The following is a 20174-nucleotide window of genomic DNA, read 5'->3' as shown; positions in this document are numbered from 1 at the left end:
TTTTTCGACTATAAAGGGCACCTTCACTTACTTTTACTGATTTTTTCATCTGTAAATGGCAACTTTTCTTGCCTTTAAAACATTTTTGTCGATATCCGGTACTTTTATCAAAGAAATACGTTCAGCCTAGGTATTTATCCTATTGTGTGCGTTGGTACTTCTCTATTGAAACAACTTTCACGAGTTGGATTGGAACTCCTTGGTGGGCCGCATCTGTCGCGCGGCCGGAGGTTGCATCCCGTGAAGTATATTAAAAGAAAATCAAAGCCATCAACCAATACAAAAAAAACCAAAGTGTTTCTTTTCACATTGCTCTATTCCAAAAACAAAAATTGTATGTATTTATCTGTTCTTAAATGAATCCTCGAAAATACCAGACTTGAGAACTCCATCAACAAAATTCACGAGAAAAAATAATAATAATGCAGTGAAATAAAATAAATGGGAAATTTTCTAGGGATTTCAGCGGAAACAGTGGTCCTACTGAGTAATTCATAGCTGTGAGCTGTTGTATTTCTTCCTCCACGTAAATCCGGCGAATTCTGGAAAACGATTTAAAATTCATGAATGTCGTAAATTTATCACGCTTTTCCTCTATCCACTTCTCGGAACAAACGTGTTATGAATCGGTAACAGTTTCTAATTCCATTCGCGTTGCGGTGTTAAAGAAAAAAATTCCATTTTGTACAAATCTCTAAGAGGAAAAAATGTGTGTTCATCTTATATCTATTACAACAAATACTCGAATAGTCTTATCTAGAGGCCCCCTTAGGAGGGGATGCATAGCTCATATTTCCCTTAGGAGGGGGCATAGGGGCTCGTGCGCCTCCCACCCCCCCCCCAGACGAAAAAAAATATTTTTTAACGTAAAATATTTTTTAAAAAAAATTTAAATTTCGAAAGAAAATACCTTTTATATGTTATTATAATTGATTTTTTTAATTTCAATGCTATTTGAAGGGTAAGAACTCAAAATTTCTCTTTAAGAAATTCATTGCGACTCACCCGTTAAGAAATATACGGTAAGCCCTTGACCCGCGGATCAAATGTGGCCCTGAAGGTTATGTGATGTGGCTTGCCCCTCAAACCCACTTTTTTTTTTAAAATGAACTGAGCGGCACATTTACAGATCGCTTAAATGACGAGTGGCGTAGTTGCAGAGAATTTAATTGGCCCCTGGCACATTTTCAGATCACTGAAGTAGGCCCGTGGCACATTCAAAGATCGCTTAAGTAACCCGTGACACAGTTCCAGAACACTTGAACGATCCGTGGCACATTTAGAGATTCCTTGAGTGACATGCGGCACAATTTTAGGGCACTTAAGCTGTTCCCCGGTGCGGTTCTACATCACTCAAGTTTACCCGCGGAACATTCTCAGATTACTACTGTGATCCCCGGCATAATTACAGATTACTTGAGTGATGCGTTGCACATTTTCAGATCACTTGAATCCGCGAAAACGTTTAGAGATCACTAAAGTGGATTTGTAGGGCACTTATCGATAGGGGGGAATGTTACTTCAAGTGCCCACAAACTATCGAAAGGTTTTTCGTTTTTGGCACACCGAGTAAAATGCCATTAAGAATATTTCATATTTTCATGAAGGGTGGTTGATGACGTAAGCATTATCCAAACCCCCTTGTCAACAAAAGTCAGCAAATCGGAAACCCCCTCTCCCCCCGCCCCATCGATGCTGACGTAATACTTGAATCACTCCTCATGCATAATACCCAAGTGTCGTCCATGGCATGATGAATCGTATTAAATTCATCACATTTGCCGGTTATTATGTATAATCGACATTTCCTATTGGTAAGTAGGATAAATCAGTCTCTTTTCCGCGATAACATTATTCAGATGACCGTACTGTGAGCCAGAATCTGAATCAGACATAATGAACTCTGATTTAACGAATTTTTCCGAACATCGTAGAAATAACTCCTATAATTCATAGCTCATATTTGACGAATTCTGCGTGTGCGTGTGTGTGTGTGTGTGAGTGAAACCTGACCTTGATATAATGATATAACAAACTCCCATTTGACAAATTTTACGATTGTTTCGATTTACGTGCAATAAATCTTTTTTCCCAACGTTAGGTATAAATATAAAAAACAGATGAACATTCCCTGGATGTAATCAGCTCAAATCTCATCATTTCTTGAGGAAACGTCATCAGCACGGATACAAAAGTGACGAAAAATTCGTCGTTGTATCCGAGATGGTTGCATTTTATCGACGCTATAAGTAATGGTCAGCAACATTATTTTTTATGGGAATGAGTACGAACCGTAAATTATAGGTATTACAGCCGAAGTCCTTATAACCGAGTTTGACTGTACGTTAACAATCACGCACATGCACACAACACGTTCGGATTGCACAAATTCCTTAGAAATTTCCCAGAGGAATGTTTACGAGATACATGTGCGGTTAAGTAGTACGGTAAAACTCCTCTTAACGGACACTCCACTGATTGAGTCATCCCTCTTTTACTGCCAAATAATATTTTTCCCCCGGTGTAATAAAAGTATGCCATTGAAACCCTTGATAAATGGTCACCAATTTTTGACGGACGAATTTTTTTTCTCGTCCCACCGGTGACCGCAAAATAGAGGTTTCACTGTACTTAATTATCTCATTAATTGCACTAGTAAACAAATTAATACTTTCCAAATCCGTCAAGTTAAGAAAATGGGTGGCTTTACTTAATGGGCGGCCGGCTTTCCTTGGCTCAGCGTGGAGTCACTTCGGTTATAACTGGAGAAACCGAGAGACATCCAGACTTACGCAAAAATCAACGTAAGCACTTCAGCCCCCCTCCCCCCCGGGAGGGGAAACCAGGTATCTCAGGTAAAACCGGAATTCATTGATATGCCGAAGATTACACGTAATGCATCGTAATGAAAATTATGTAAATCGAAGAATCAAATAAATCAAGTGCAAGTCAAAATGCAACGGGCACCAATAATAAATTATAGAAAGTTGTGGAAAATCATATCACACACACACAGGCGCAATCAAAAGTTTGATAGATCAAGGACTGCATGACAGAGGGGCGGGAGCACCCCATTCCGCTCAGACAGTTCAAACGGTACAACTGTCCTCTTGTCGAAGCCGTCGATTGACGGTATATTAATAACTCATGTGGTCAATCCTATCCATCCCGATGAAAATTTCACGGGAACCACAGAAAACCAACTTCAGATGACCACCACTGTGGTGACGGTAGAGTCATAGCCCACTAAACAATTAGTTTACTACAATTAGCCACTAACAATTAGACTGAATGTCTAGTCGGCCGTGGTAGAGTTCGAAACCGGGTTCTCGTATTCGACCACCACAGCGGCTTTAGTAGTTTGGCTGTAGTAGTCTTGAAATGAAAGGGTTTCTGCTCAGCTCTGCGAACCCTTAGCCCACCACCTCAAAACCCGGCACCATTGGCACAGTGGCTCGAAACAACGAGCCAGTGATACCATTGCCACGACGATGTTGAGTGTTAAGTGGCTGAGCAACTGACCTCCAAATGCAGAGAGGACGATCGCAAAGGGTTCGTTCACTCAAACTGCCGGGAGCCACGATGCTCGGTACCTCTCTGGTCCACAGAGCTAAGCCAAACTAACAGGGGAGAAAGAACAACGAACCACAAAAACATCAAACGAGGATATTGGGAACCCTTCCCAGAGCTACCTAACCGTGTCAATGCCCACAACCGAAGCCCTAAAAACTGTGATTCTTACCTAATTCTAGATTAGGCATCATACAGAGGCCTTCCTTCGAGGCTAGACGCAAACGCGTCTTACCAGATTGCAATCTCCAACACGAATGATTTTCAACAGACATTTCAACACCTACAAAATGTATTTTTAAGCATGTCATTGCTCAATAATGAACGAGAAAGTAATTCATTTGTTGAAACACATTGTTGTTAACTACGGTAAGAGCGAATCAGCCAGAGCACAGTGGTGCGCAAAATGGGGGTCGCGTCAATGATAGGAGGGGGGGGGGCGAGAGATTCTCCAAAATAAAAACTTCCAAATTAGAAATTCATTTTTATTTAAAAATGTGTCAAAACTAAAGACTGACTTTATTCAGCTGAGCTAATTACCATGTATCGTGCAATGTAATTTTTTCAAATTGTACTTATACAATAATCAATATATCGGCTTCGTCATGCCGAAATGACGAATGTGCAATGTTCTTGCAAAAAAAAGAACGTGAGAAATGACATTTGAATGGTTACTATACCCATGTTACTCTATGGAAGCTATTTTCCTAAGATGTTCTGTAACGTGTGTTTCAAAAGGGATACACATCCCGCGTTTCAGGCACAACTTAGATCAGGGGTGACCAACTTCTTTCTGTTCGCGGGCCAACATAATGGTCAGCTGCAGCATCGCGGGCCGCATCAGTTGTGCAACTTCGGTGTATAAGCCGCTCTATTATTAATTTAATTAATTAGTTATTAAATTAATTGCGTCACTAGAAATAAGAAGTTTGTAAGCAGTTTGTTGATCAACAAATCTTCTGTTGGAACCGATAGTTCAAATAATGATCACAAATTTAAGTTTTTTACGGTACTTTTACCTTGTCGCGGGCCGCACAAAATCACTTCACGGGCCAGCTGTTGGCCACCTTGGATAGTATAGATAGTAAAACAAGATATCCAAACATGATATTTTACATGCTGACTTCAGAGAGAATCACTCGATTTCTCAAAAATTAAAAACACAGAATAGAATAAGTGATATGTGAATATACGGAAGAAAATGTGTCAAGTTTTACGAAAAAATTTTGTTAATGGTCGATATTTCAAATGCAGAATCATTTTGAAATCGGATGATTCTTAATCACCCTGTATACGAAAAACAAGGAGCATACACCTTGCTACCCTTCCATGTTGCATAAAGGACACAAAGTGCATCAAAAAACAAAGTAAATATTTAATATGATATTTAAAAAAATTTAATATGTCAATTGAATTGAAGTCAATATCGGATAAAGTTTTTGGTCAAAAGGGGGGTCGCACTGCAAAAAGTTTTCGTACCACTGGGTTAGCACACGATTTCAGCCTTTAGCTTGCATGGTTTATGCACCAGGATGAAGCAATTAGACAGGGATCGGTTGTAATACTGGGCACTACTTAACCGTGTGCATGTATGTCGTAAACATTCCTCTGGGGAATTTCTAACGAACGTGTGCATGACGCCTAACGTAGTCAAACTCGGTTATAACGACCTCGGTTGTAAAGACACCTTGGCTATAACGTCAATAATTGTCGGAACGAACTCATTTCCATGGAGAATAGTAGTAATGAACCTTGCTTTTAACGACGATGAAAACTCAACCAACTCGGATATAATGACAAATTTTTCGTCACTTGTTTACGCTCCAATGACGTTCGCCCAAGAAATTATTGACATTAGAGCTGTTCACGTCCAGCGAATGTTCGTCTGTTTGTTCCATTTATACCTAATGTTGAAAAAAAAATATTTATTGCTTGTTTAACGCTCTGACTTTTTCTTATTGACATGCTCATTAAGGTCTGGACACACATTTCCGCACCTGGCCAGGACCGTAGCTCGGTCGTTAGTTTGTGATAACCGTGTGTGTGATCAAGTGAGTGGGTGAGTGACTGTATAAGTGATCAAGTGAAGTGGTGAGTCATTGTATGAGTGATCAATTGAGGGGGTGAGTGACCATATCAGTGCATGGATGGGTGACTGTATGAGAGAGAATGACAGTGTGTGACCGCATGAGAGGCAAAGTTAATGTGGTCACGCATACGGTCACTAACTTGATCATGAAAATTGTCACTAACTTGATCATGAAAATTGTCACTAACTTGATCATGAAAATTGTCACTAACTTGATCATGAAAATTGTCACTAACTTGATCATGAAAATTGTCACTAACTTGATCATGAAAATTGTCATTAACTTGATCATGAAAATTGTCACTAACTTGATCATGAAAATTGTCACTAACTTGATCATGAAAATTGTCACTAACTTGATCATGAAAATTGTCACTAACTTGATCATGAAAATTGTCACTCATTTAATCATTTATACTTCTTCTTCTTACCAGGCAGGGACCTGGCTCTGTCCCGCTAGGGATGTTAGCCATTTACTCGGCTAAGTTGGTCCGTTCTGGAGACTGCTGAAGGTGTCCGACCGGGAAGCCCTCGAGATACATTCGAAGGCCACCCGGTCCGGCACATCCAGCCCTCTTTCCTCTTTTTATCCATGATGAGGACACTATCCAGTTCCCCCGCCCCCCCCCCCCCATTCCCATCAAGCAGCTTAGCATTAGTGGTGTCCCTGTGGGCCGCTCGTTCCGACCTGAATCATTTGTCACTAACTTGACCACTGTAACAAACCTTATATCGATACGAGTAGGGAAGAAATTTAGCTTTTCACGATTGGTCGAAATGAGTGACGAAAGAAGCATCACGTCAACGTTCGACGCAGTTCTTGGCGAAATTCTTTTCAAAATGAAAGGGTTTTTTTTTTCTCTTCTCTTCTTTTTTGCCTACAGTTATTTTTATTGTGTCTTGACTTAATTTAATTTTTCATCTAGTTTTGAAATTAATTGTTTGATTTTTTTAATTACATACTGTAATTGAATAGCAAAATGGGAGAAAAAATGTCAGTTTTATTTTCAACTTTGCGGAAAATTCCGCCAAAAGGACTCACTACTTTCATCACTCATTGCGACCACGCAATCACGGAACCCCACATTTCCATCTCATTCATATCTATGTAAGGTTTGTTAATATGTGACCCGCGCCTGGTCAATGTACGTTTAGACCTGCCACCATATCATTCACACGGTGGGGACAATTTCGTTACTACAGTAATTTTTCACTTATGCGTCGGTGCAATGGAACAAGAAAAATGAGAGGTACAAGTGAGAAAGGCATGCAAGTGAATATGATGAAAAAATGCACATAATTATAATTATGAGAAAACGGATATAATGCATGCGTGCAATTAGGTAAACTGCAAGCATCGGCTTTATTCTTAAAATGTAGGAAAATAATATTTCTTTCTCGAATTCAGAAACGTGCAAAACATCTCGTGTGATTACAGTACTATTACATTGTTGAATTTGTAATTTTTTAAAATTCCTCTAAATTGAAGACTGCGTTTGTTGCCGTCTATCCAAGAAAACTGTTTGTAATCCGTAAAATACGGGACACCACCACTTGTCATCAAATACATTGTCAGTAGTAGGCATACAATTACCGATAGTAATTAACATTCAGGAAAAAAAAAATGGTGACAAAACGTTGAACCTGACAAATATGTGAGATGAAAATTTATAATTTTTGCCATTATTATCCGAATATAATTTATACTATCATGAAAACTCTCTGTATTGACGGCATTAGATATTATAAATTCAAATAATTATCATTGAAAAAACGAGACAAAAATGCATAAAAAAACCGGAACAGTTAAAACTACAGGAATGTCCCATAATACGAGACACACAAGCGTGGTCCGTCAAGTTGTTCCAGACATTTCACTGGGGTCCTTGTTTTCAGAAAGGTTGAGAAACAGTGTTCTATGGCGTGCAGTTCGGGACAGAGAACCAGTTCATTAAGAAAAGAGCGTGTTCGCTTAAATTGGTGATTCGTAAAATCGAGCATCGATTGTAGCTTGTTCATTGATGATCTTGTCGCAATCTTTATAAGAGTCTTCCTGAAAAGAAAAATCACAATTTTTTGCGACCCATAACTGAGAGATACGTCAGAAAATGGATCGGATAAATGAAAAAGGTGTATAACCGAAAACGTTTGACCAGGAGTGCGAGAAAAATCGCCTTATAACTGAAAGAGACGTATAAATGAAAGTTTGTATAAGTGTATGCTGTATCTGAATGGACCAGCGGTTCTCAACCCCTTTTTTTTTTACCCGCGAAGCTCTTGCTACTCTATAATTTCTATGGCGGAGCCCCGTAGGCTTATTTTTTAAATTTATTTTTATCAGATCTACTGATTTATTTTACTTTCCCTGAGCCAGTGCCGCCTTATTGCAAGGGCCCACCCAATCGTGGCTCGGGGCCTCAAGAGAGGAGGATCCTCAGAAGAAATGAGAAGTAGTTGAATTTTTCGAGAATTTTTCCAGGAAGGGCCTCAGAAAAATCACTTGGCCTAGGGGGTCTATGATGTTCTTAAGACGGTCCTGGATACAACTGCAGCGGAACCCCTTGGAGAAGCACACGGTGTACGGTTTCAGAACCCCCCCCCCCCCGACCTAGAGAGTTTGCAAGCATGTGAGGGAAGAACACAATTTGCAATCATGTGGGTGATTAAAAGAGTGATCCTGACCAAAAGATTGGATGACTAAAGTATGGCTGACCAAAACAGAATGTGCAATCATGTGGGTGATTAAAAGAGTGATCCTGACCAAAAGATTGGATGACTAAAGTATGGCTGACCAAAACAGAATGTGCTAGCATGTGACTGATCAAAATAATGACAAAGTGTGCAATCATGTGACTTACCAAAAGCGGGACAAACAAAGTTTGCAAGCATGCGACTGACCAAAAGAGTGACAAAGAAATTGTGCAAGCATGTGACTAACCAAAAGAGTGACAGAAAAAGTGTGCAAGCATGTGACTGACCAAAAGAGTGTCAAACAGAATGTGCAAGCATGTGACTGACCAAAAGAGTGACAGAAAAAGTGTGCAAGCATGTGACTGACCAAAAGAGTGACAGACAAAGTGTGCAAGCATATGACTGACCAAAAGAGGGACAAAGAAAGTATGCAAGCACGTGACTGACCAAAAACGTTGTCTACCAAATGTGGGAGCATGGCGAGAGTGGAGTAACCAAAAGAACGAAGGAGTGGGTCAATGAGCGGCTAAAAGAGTGACTAAGAAACTGTGCGAGCACGTGGCCTTTTTTGAAATCAAATTTGCTGATTTTCCTCGAACGGCCGCGGAGCCCCTCGAAAGTGCACACGGAGAACTGGTTGAGAACCGCTGGAATAGACAATAGATCTTCAAATAATGCAACGGGACCAGGATCTCTTATCTCGATATTTTCAATTGCAATTATTTTTCCTAATTAAAGTTTAGAAAAATTTACTCCCATCTTTCCACTTTGTGGAGAGACAACACCCCATTTTACAATGTGTGGGTTTACCACATTCTAGAAATAAATTCAACATTGCATTTAATTACTGTGTTACAAACAATAGATGGCAGCATATATACTAACATAATTTTTTTTCATCACACCCATTTCCAGGACACTGAGGCATACCGTTATACGGAAAATTCACCGTCACTCAATTTACCAAGATGAAAACTCACCTCTGGAAAAATAGCACTGACAAACAATTCACCTACACCAGCGAGAGTGAACTAATGAGTGAGCAAGTGGGCAAGTGATTGAGGGGATGACCAAAGGTGCGGGTGAATTAGCAAGGGAGTCAGTAAGCAAGGGAGTGAGTATCGATTAGTGCCTTAGCGTTTGAATGAGCAAGTGTGTGAGTGAGCAAGTATGTGAATGAGCAAGTGTGTGAGTGAGCAAGTATGTGAATGAGCAAGTGTGTGAGTGAGCAAGTATGTGAATGAGCAAGTGTGTGAATGAGCAAGTGTGTGAGTGAGCAAGTGCGTGAGTGAGCAAGAGATTCAGAAAATCAGTGAGCAATGGAGTTAGTAAACGAGCATGCAGGCGTAGGAGTGAGTGAATGAGCATGTCAACAAAGAAGTAATTGAATGAGCATGTGAGTGGAGCAGTGAACACGTGAATGAACGAGTTACTGAATGATTTCAAGAGAGTGTGTGAGTGGGGAAGGAATCGGATGAGTGACTGACTGAGCAAGTAAGCGAGTGAGCAAGTGAATGAGCGAATGAGTGAGCAACGCATCACTATTGTGGGACGTAGGAAAAAAAACTGAACGTGCTGTAATGACTCTTTAACTCGCTCATTCAATTGATCATTTACTGATTAACTTACTCATCTACTCAGTCAATTATCCACAGACTTTCCAACTCATTCACTATTGAATGAATGAGAAATCTCATTGAATTCATTTACTTGCTGACTTGACCATGCACTCGTTCATTCACTCATTTTCTAGCTCATATGCTCATTCACTTATACTCTCGCTCAAGTGCTCATTCACTCATTCACTCGCTCAAGTGCTCATTCACTCATTCACTCGCTCAAGTGCTCATTCACTCATTCACTCGCTCAAGTGCTCATTCACTCATTCACTCGCTCAAGTGCTCATTCACTCATTCTCTCGCTCATATTCTCATTCACTCATTCTCTCGCACATATGCTCATTCCCTCACTCCTGTGGTCACTTTGCGCACTGACTTGCTCATTCCCTCACTCCTGTGGTCACTTTGCGCACTGACTTGCTCATTCACTCACAACTAATTTTACTGACTTGCTCTTTCACTCATTCCTGTGCTCGCTGACATGCTCATTCAGTCACTCTTATGCTCTTTAGTCTTACTCTTTAATTTGTTCAATTTTTTTTCTCATCACCCTTTTACTCACTCGTGGCTCATTCAGATGCTCACCAACTACTAACTCCCTTGCTCAGTCACTCTCACTCGCTTATCCACTTGCTCATGACGTAAGTGCTCACTACTTGCTCACTTGATGACTAGTTGTGGTCGATGAATTGTTTTGTTGGCGAATTTTCCAGTCGATAACTTCTATATAAAAGGAACCAAGTGCCATTTTGAACATTTTTGAGAAATACCGACATCTGAACTATTGAAAGAGGTGGGAGTTTTTTAAAATCTAAATAGGACTAAGTAATTAGACCTGTGTGCACTTGAACCAACTACCAAACTGAAGAGATAGCTGAATCGAAGATAACTTTAAATATCTTTTTTTTTTTCAGTTTTGATTTAATGGCACTTGGTTCCTTTCATATAAAAGAATCCGATTGCGTGTCGGTGAACTTTCCTTCCGGTGGATTTCGTGGTGGCAAAATCGGCGAATTGCTTCATGGTAAACTTTGTTTTCGGTGAATTGCGTCATGGTAAATCATTATTGTTTCCGTGGATTGTGCGTGATGATGTCAAACTTTTCTTTCGTTGAATTGCTTCATGGTAAATTTTCCTTTTGGTGGATTGCGTGATAGTAAGCTTTCCTTTCGGTGAATTGCGTGATGGTAAGCTTTCCTTTCGGTGAATTGCGTCACGACAAATTTTCTTTTCGGTAAACTACGTGGCGGTGAATTTTCCGGTCACAAGGCATACCGAGGCAAATTCCCCCATTGTGAGTAAAACTTTGATAAACTTCCTCGTGGGAACAGATGGGGGTTGTGCATGAGCCACACGCACAGTTTGAACAAATAAAGCGAATCCATTATCTTCAAAATTCAGCCATACACATTTACTTCATGGTATAAATACATTAGTGGAATCAGCCGTCTTTCAAACCTGCTCTCTATCTTCATCTAAGAATCATTTTATACGCTGTGTATTATAAATTCCAAACGCTTATTTCACTTCAAATGCCGAGGGATCTCCAAAACTAATTAAGTAAATTATCGAGGCCTTTATTGGATTAATTTCGCGACGCGATCCTACATTTTCAGATGAACGAAGAGGATCAACGTCTCTCGATTCAGATTTTTCAATGCTTTTAGTAACCGAATTTCGGATCCTGATAAGGGAATCAATGTCCTCTCTCTCTCTCTCGCAGGATTATAAATCATCCACTTTCGCACGTGATCTTTTTACAATTGTGAATTTTGAAACTTAGTTATGATAATAAGGTTATTCCACGTGTGTATTATAATTTGATCCCATTCTGAGTGTCCACGACGCTTCCACTTTGTTATTCCAAAGGATATATGTAGGCGTCTTCAATGGCAGATATTTGAACAAAACGTCTCTGAACTTGTTTTCGGCCTACGTCTCCTACGGGCCTTTCTCTTCCATTACTGACCGGACTCGAAGATCCGGTACCACCATTAATCTAATCCGATAATGTTCTTATCTGTTTATTGACGAGCACTTTATCTCCTTTAATACAATCGATAGTTCCTGTCCATGTGGTTTTCTCCGCCTAATGTAAGATTCCTTTTGGGATATAAGAAGGAAGTAGTCGTCAGAGGGGGGGGGGGGGGTATAGAATATACACAATGAATATAAAATAAGTTGGTCTATATTGACAGAGCCCTATACAGTTGTATGAAATAGCTCTCTATGATTATGATAAAACGATGAGAAAAAAAAAACAACAAACATGTTAAAGGGCACTTATTTCAATGTGTAATTGTTATGAGATACCTTCGTTTTTTCGACGAAATTATTGCTATCAGTCCTCAGACCTGTTCTGCGACTGAGATTGAACATCGTGAGAAGCTCTGGAATGTATTGGGAGCAGCACAATTGGTCTTTATGTAACTTATTTCAGTGTCTTGGGCCCGTTCAAGTATTACGTCAGCAATTTTTTAGTCATTTTTTACCCCCCCCCCCCATCAGCAAACTTTCGTCATCTCTGCCCTCCCCTACCTCCTATCACATATTGGTGAGATCAGAGAGCGTACACGGGGAGGGGGGGGGACATCGTTTGGATGGTTCCCCCAAACGATCATCAATAAATAATTTTTTAAATGCAAAAAATATATAACTTTTAAAAATTGTGAAAGAAAATACCTTTATATGTGACTATAATCAATTTCTGTTAATTTCAATGCTATTCGAAGGCTAAGAACTCAAAATTTCCTTTTAAGAAATTCATTGGGACCCACCCTCTAAAGTCTAAGCCGCATAATGATAAATCCTCTTGGTCCGTGGACCAAATTTAACCCGGGGGGTTATCTGATGTGCCCTGCCCACTCAAACATAATTTTGTAAAAATGAATTAAGCGGCACATTTACAGATAGCTTAGGTGACCCATGGCACAATTCCAGAGCATTTTAGCGGCCCGTGGCACATTTTTCAGATCACACAATTAGGCCTGTGGCACATTCACAGATCACATAAGCGACCCGCCACACAGTTCCAGAACACTTAAGCGATCCGTGGCACATTTAGAAATCTCTTGAGTGACAGTTGGCACAGTTTTAGAGCGCTTAAGTGACACCCAGTGTAGATCTACATCACTTAAGTTACCCCCGGCACATTCCCAGAGTACTTAAGTGATCCGAAACATAATTACGGATCCCTTGAATGAAGCGTGGCACAGTTCGACAGTACTTAAGCGGCCCAAACACATTTCTAGATCACTTGAAGGATCCACAAAACATTTAGAGATCACTAAAGTGGCTCTATTGAGTACTTAGCAATAGGAAGATTGTTACTTCAGGTGCTCACACAAACCCAGTTCAGTATGCCATTAAGAATATTTCATATTTTTATAAAGGGTGGTTGATGACGTAAGTATCATCCAAAACCCCCCTCACCCCTTGTCATCAAAAGTCAGCGAATCGGAAACTCCCAATCAATGCTGTCGTACTACTTGAATGACCCCTTATATACTTATTTGAATTATCGTCCGACTCAAAAAAAAAAAAAAAATCTGCGTGTTAATCGCGCCAACTGAGAGAAGCGAAACTTCTGTTCCACATAATTACCTAGATTCACGAATTTTCAAAAATCCGTAATTATTATAAATATGCCAATATAATGTAAATTACGTCGAATTATGCAGTTAAAAATGCATTGGTGATAAGCGAGATGGCACGGGTGATCCCTAATTGTATATATATTCTCCCACACAGTATTTCTATTTTGTATATTTTCATTAAATCCACCGGAGCGAGTGAACTCAACCCAATAAAACTGATGCTGGCCTCTAAGTCCGCAAGTTATCAAACCCATTCGCTCATCAATAAGGTGTTAAGCGAGATACTAGATGGATATCTTATATATATTTCACAATAACATTCTCATTTCTTTTGTTTTTTGTATCCTGTGTATATAATATGGGAAGTGTAAGATAACAGATGAGATGGCATGGGGGGGGGGGGCCTTCAATTGCTTTTAAAGCATACCTTCATCCTAATATGTGTACATTCATCCGTCTTAACGAAACTCCGAAACTTTTCTCCAACCTCATCTCGTCTGTAATGATAACAAAAATTTGTTAATCGCGACAGTACCCAATTGTCCGGGGAAAATATGTTGTAAAAATTTTGTATGTTCTTTTTTTCTTCTAAAGTATTCCAGGCTCTGCCACGAAGCTGGGCTGGAAGAGATCTCGGCAACGGGATAAGTCTAGTGCCAAAGTTCTGGTGTTCATTCATTCCTTCAATTAAAAATTCATTAAAAACAGCTTGCAGACATGATTAAAATAACCCAACATCAATGAAATTGAATAAAAATTTATTCAGATTAAAAGAAATTGCGTTATGACAGCCAATTAGGAGCTGGCACTGTGACGTCACAAAACTTGCGTTCGCTTGCGAAATATACTCTCGTGTGGCCAGGGGCGGGCGGCGTCACGGGGTGTAGGGAAAGGTAAAAACTGTCTTTGTGGGACACAGACAATCCAAATCACTCCTGCTCCCCCCCCCAACTTTATTTTTCTACACGGCCGAACCTCTATTGACATCATCCCTCCCCCCCCCCCTCCACCACCACCACAACAGATCTGCTTCTCGGCCCTTCATCACACAGTCAATTGGAGGAAAATGAAAATTGGGTTTTGGGGGGAAAAGGAAATCGTTTCACTTTCTGTGGTGAATTTCCTCTCCCTCACAGAAATTCGCTCTTATGTTATTTTCACTGTTATGTCACTATAGAAGTTTCACTTCAAAGAAAATCTCATCACTCCCTTAGCTAATCCAACCTATAGAATTCCTTATATTTGTAGCTGTAACCGTCTCTTATTCGGTCCTATTACCATGATTTCTTTCGTTCAAAAGTATATAGAAATAAACCAACTCCATTAATCAAGCATCACGTGAGAGATAAAAGAAGGTTGGGGGGTGAATGTGATACAAGAAGAGTGTTGTGGTTGACAACAAAAGAACAGATTTTACGTCTTTTTTTCATTTAACCTGAATGTGAAAGACAATACCAGTTTTGGAGATTTATTGCTGTAAATCATCGTCAAACTATCACAGAAAAAAATACACTAGTAGAAGGCTTAATGCAGAGAGGTCTTCAATCATCACAACAGTAAAAAATGGCTTTCCAATGTTTCTTGGTACATTTCTAAGTTCTGACTACTCTTACACATGATGAAAAGTTAAAATATCACTATAAATACTATTTAAACATTGACTTATTAGAAAATTTTACCCCACATTTTTGATTAAATATGCTATCCTATGCCAGTATAAAATTTTACATGTCTCTAATACTTAATTTTATTAAAAATATTTCAAAAAATATACACCAAGAACAGCTTGCGCGCATGATAAAATGACATCAATGTAAACGTACAATATTGAAATTAAAATGAAGAAAACGGTGCATTTTTCATAAAGCGAACTAAAAGATTGAAATTTCATTGACTCATTCTTATTTAAAATTTAATTTAAAATTTAAATTTTCGAAAATTAAAAAAAAAATGAATTTTTTTTTTTTATAGATCAAATATTTATGTAAATCGATCTGAAATATTTTAGTTCATTTAATGAAATAAACCGTTTTCTCCATTTTACATTTAATATTGTATGGTTACGTTGATGCCATGCTATTTTATCATGCGCGCAAGCTGTTTTTTAATGTGTTTGTTGAAACTTTAAAAAAAATCATGTATTAGAGATATCTAAAAATTTTATACTTACATAGGATAGCATATTTAATTAAAAATTTGTGAAAAAAATTTCTAAGAAATCAATAGTTAAATAGTATTTTAATGTTTCAACTTCCCCCATGTGTTAAAGGGGGTATGTAACCCCTTAAAAATGTAAATGAGGTTTGTCCATCATAACCAAACGTTCTCCATACCATCACATAAATTCGACCTTGCTGTTTACTGAATGAAGCGCATGGATCTTTCTTAGGTTATGCCAATAATAAGAATAACGTCTGGGCCATCTTAATTCCGCTTTTTTTCATCACTGAATAGTATACGCAGCCATTATACTATATTATTAGATATAAAATATAATGCATTGTCTTACAATGTTTTCAGTTACTTTCTGAAAATGGCCGACGGGCCACGGCAAAATGTTTTAAGGACCACGTGTGGCCAGTACGCCATGCGTTCAAGACACTTGGGGTTAATGAGTCATCGCCGTGTAATATACAGTATCATACTATACGAGGCTCTTCCCTTGATGCTGGGAATGTATAGCATTCCTTTGATAGCTTCCTAAATATTGCAAATAATTTCTTTTGGGGCGAGAAAATAGAAAATATTATTACGATAAAGGATAAATACATTTCTATATGAATCAATAGACGAAAATTGAATTGAACTATCCACTGAATACATGCCGCAGTTCTATAGAACTTGATACCAAATACAATTTCATTAATATGCCCGGCACCTCATCCATTTATTTATAAGGGATAATTCATGGACTTGGAATTAACTTAGCCGTAGGAGAGATCAATAATTGAATTATAGCGCCTATCTCCAATAATGATATGGATTTTTTGTTTAACGGAAACATAGCCGCTCATTTGCATAATCATGAAACCAATAAAAAAATAGCTGACACTGTAATGAGTACAATTATTTTAGAGAGCTCTTCTTTTAAATAGATTGCATGTCTTCTCTGGGCAATGTAAAATACTGCATGAGCATAACTACGGTCTCACGTCATAGAGAAATTCACTTTTGTGGGAGGGGGGTTATATAAAAAAAGTTATATACAACAAAAGATGATGCTTGTGATGTCATTTTCGCACTGCCCCGAAACTTCGCCAAGACTTAATTCCGGCTTTAGAATTTAGTTTTCAGGTCACGTCCCTTCTATTGCAAACGAAGCAAATTGCAGCGAAACAATGCAAGAATTAATTAAAACTGAAGGTAAAGTGAGATGTTGGAGGCACAGAGCGTGTCTTTGTCCGAGGTTTGTTGTTAAAGTAATTTGAATAATTTTTCTCCTGCTGAAACTCTCACCATGATGAGGCATCATTTAAATTTCTGGGGTTGATCATTTTCAAGGACGAATTTAATCATTTGTCGTCTTTCTGAATTGTGCATATGTATGTTGCTTTCCCACCTCGACACGCACAAAATAGATGACAGATCTAGTTTATGGAGGCCATGGGAAGTAATTTATCTTTGAAATCTATGTTACATTTACTGGAAACCGATTTTGACAATCCTCTAAAAGTCTCGATATGGGGACTCGTCAAAAAGACTGTCGGTACGGAGAAGAGCTTGTGCATATCCCAATGTATGAGACTACCCGGTAGGGCGTTATGATAACGAAGCCATTGTCCCCAACTATGGTAGGTCTGACCATTGTCTGACAGGGCTCTTAGCCTGGGGTGTCCGGGACGGTAATTACCGATTTCTTTTTTTTCGCACTATAAATTCACTATAGCTGGCCCGTGAGAGGTCTGGCCTGGAGACCGCCGCAAATCCCAGCATACGGGCTTTCCTGAAATATGTCGAAGCTATGAACGAAGCTATATGCAAAACAAAATAATATCTAATACAGTCTTTAAAATTTATGTCTTATCGCCCTCCTTCTCAAAGGAAAATATTTCCGTCCCCCCCCCTTTGTTGGTGGCCAACATCTGGGCCCGAGGGCTCCGCTCCCAACAAGGTAAATTTGTGATCATTATTTGAGCTATCGGTTCGAACAGTAGGTTTCCTGATTAACAAACTGCTTACAAACTACATATTTCTAGTGACGAAAAGTAATTTAGTTAATTTAAATAATGGCGTGGTTTATACGCCGAAGTGGCATCACTGGTACTGCCTGCGAGGCTGCAGCTGATCATTATGTTGGCCCACGAACATGAAGAAACCACCCGTGGGTCTAGATATAAACGCTCATCTGCTCCGGAACCACTCATCCGCCAATCTATGGTACGATCGAAGGAATCAAGCATCACCCTGGAAGAAAATTGTTAGTATGCAGTTTACAGTATGATAATGGCAGAATGCGAGCCGATCTCCACATTAAAAAAGTCTCGCCACAGAGAACAACGGGACTACAACGGTAAAATCTTCAAACATTACACTTCACTCATAGTTCGAAAAATATGTGGTAGATGGCAGCACTACAACCGACATTACACAGAAACAAGCTTCCCGTTAGGTTCGCAACACGAACATTCCAACATGTACTAATTCGTTAGAAGTTCCGCAGAGGAATATGAACGAGGTACATGTGTGGTTTAGTAGTATGATAATGGCACCAACTAGTGAAGATAGACGTAAAATGTTTTTGACGTGCATGTCAATACGTGCTGTCACCCCAACTTTTGAGTTAACAGCTCACGGAGGAAATGATGTCCCGTATTTTAAATCTCTTTTAAACCTAGCAGTTCGAGACACAGAGATTTACTGAAAAGTGACTCGCTTTACAAGTGCAGGAGAACTTGACTAATTCGAACTTTGTTAGTTTGAATTTTCGAATAATTTGAAATTTAGAAATTTATTACATTTTCTGCTCAGTTCAATGTTAAAATCGTTTAATTTGATTTTTCTCCTAATGTTGTGGGTAATGCGAAGTTTGATTCACAGATATGGGGACATTCAAGTATTACGTCAGCATCGAAGTGGGGAGGGGTTCGGATTTGCTGACTTTTGATGACAAGGGGGGAGGAGGGGTTCGAAGGTTGCTTACGTCATTAACCCCCCTTTTTGAAGATATGAAATATTCTAAGCTGCTGACGAAATTTTGCTGACAAGGGCGGGGGGGGGGGGGGTCAGTGTGTTTGAATGTGCGACAAAAATGATCAAAGAAATTCCAGTTTATTGGCTGTAAAAATGTGATAATCATTTCATGTGTCTCGTTAGCATTATTGTTCGTTTATTTGCCAAAATGAATGTGGCTAAGTAACAAAGGAGATTCATATGCTTGGTTCAACTACGGGGGAAAAAAAAAAAATTCTTGACTTAGGGCCGTATTCACCGACATGGTCTAAACTGTAGTCACAATTTTTGGATAAGGGATCAATATAGATTGGTTAGAAACCTGAATTTAACCAATCCGTGTCGATCTCTTTATGAAAAAATTGTGACTATAATTAAAACCATGTCGGTGAATACCGCCCTTACTGATGCGCACATTGAAGAAATATAGAATAGAATCACATATATTGAAAATTCTCATGCACGAAAACGCATTTAAAAATGCAACAGGGGAGTCCCTATTTATTCCTAAATGAAATATGAGATAATTTACGTTTCATACAAATAATAGCTGCAGCAACGAGGAGTGTGTCATGGTAAGAGCGATAGCGTTCAATATATTTCTATACATATAGAGTTCTTGACTATTTGTGCAAGTTTAGTTTTCCTGTATTAATGCATTGGATAATTCGAACTCTTTTGCTGCAACCTTGAGCTTCGAATTGTCCATGTTCAACTGTACAGAGTTCAAATAATCGATGTAACATAGGTTCAACGCATTCGAATAGCATAAACAGCTAACACGCCCGCGTTTCTTGTTTATTCCCTGCATGAATGTTTCGAAACGTACGGAAAAATATCGATATCTCATCCAATCAAATAACTCTAGGGATATCTATTCGATATTCAGTACATCTCAGAGCAACGACAAAAGATAATTCGGTTTCATCAATATTTATGTACAGAGAACCAAGAGTTGCATCATAAATATTGTATTATTTTAAGCTATATCTCTACTCAATCAGATACCTGGAAAATAGTGAATACTTCCTGCAGTGGAACCAACGTTTCTATGAAGAACTTCAGAGCTATTTGAAAGTTAAATTGGTGAGAATTCGTCCTACTTTCGAGGATATATTCTCGTCTCACTGCTCGATACATATTTAGGAAAACGATGAATTTTCTCATGCCAACTCCAGAGGCTCTGTATGGACAGCATCTCTAAAAACGTCGATGGTGGTGTTACAGTCACGACCTGTTCTTTGTAGAGAAGTAGCAAACCATTATACAGTGGGAATTTCATCTAGCCCTTTCAGAACTGAGCATTTATTATTATTTTTTTAATTTTCAAGATGTTTTTGCATTTTTGATACTCAAAAAATGCATTCGAATGCCTCAAAAATGAATGCCAGCAAATATTCTTTTTACAGATTTAAAATTTTTTATTTTTTTTTTTTTTTT

Source organism: Pholcus phalangioides, unplaced genomic scaffold (assembly GCF_987345545.1).
Source record: "Pholcus phalangioides strain wild (caught in Gottingen) unplaced genomic scaffold, Ppha-v1.0 ptg000003l_1, whole genome shotgun sequence".
NCBI classification, from domain to species: domain Eukaryota; kingdom Metazoa; phylum Arthropoda; class Arachnida; order Araneae; family Pholcidae; genus Pholcus; species Pholcus phalangioides.
This window is presented reverse-complemented; position numbering follows the sequence as displayed.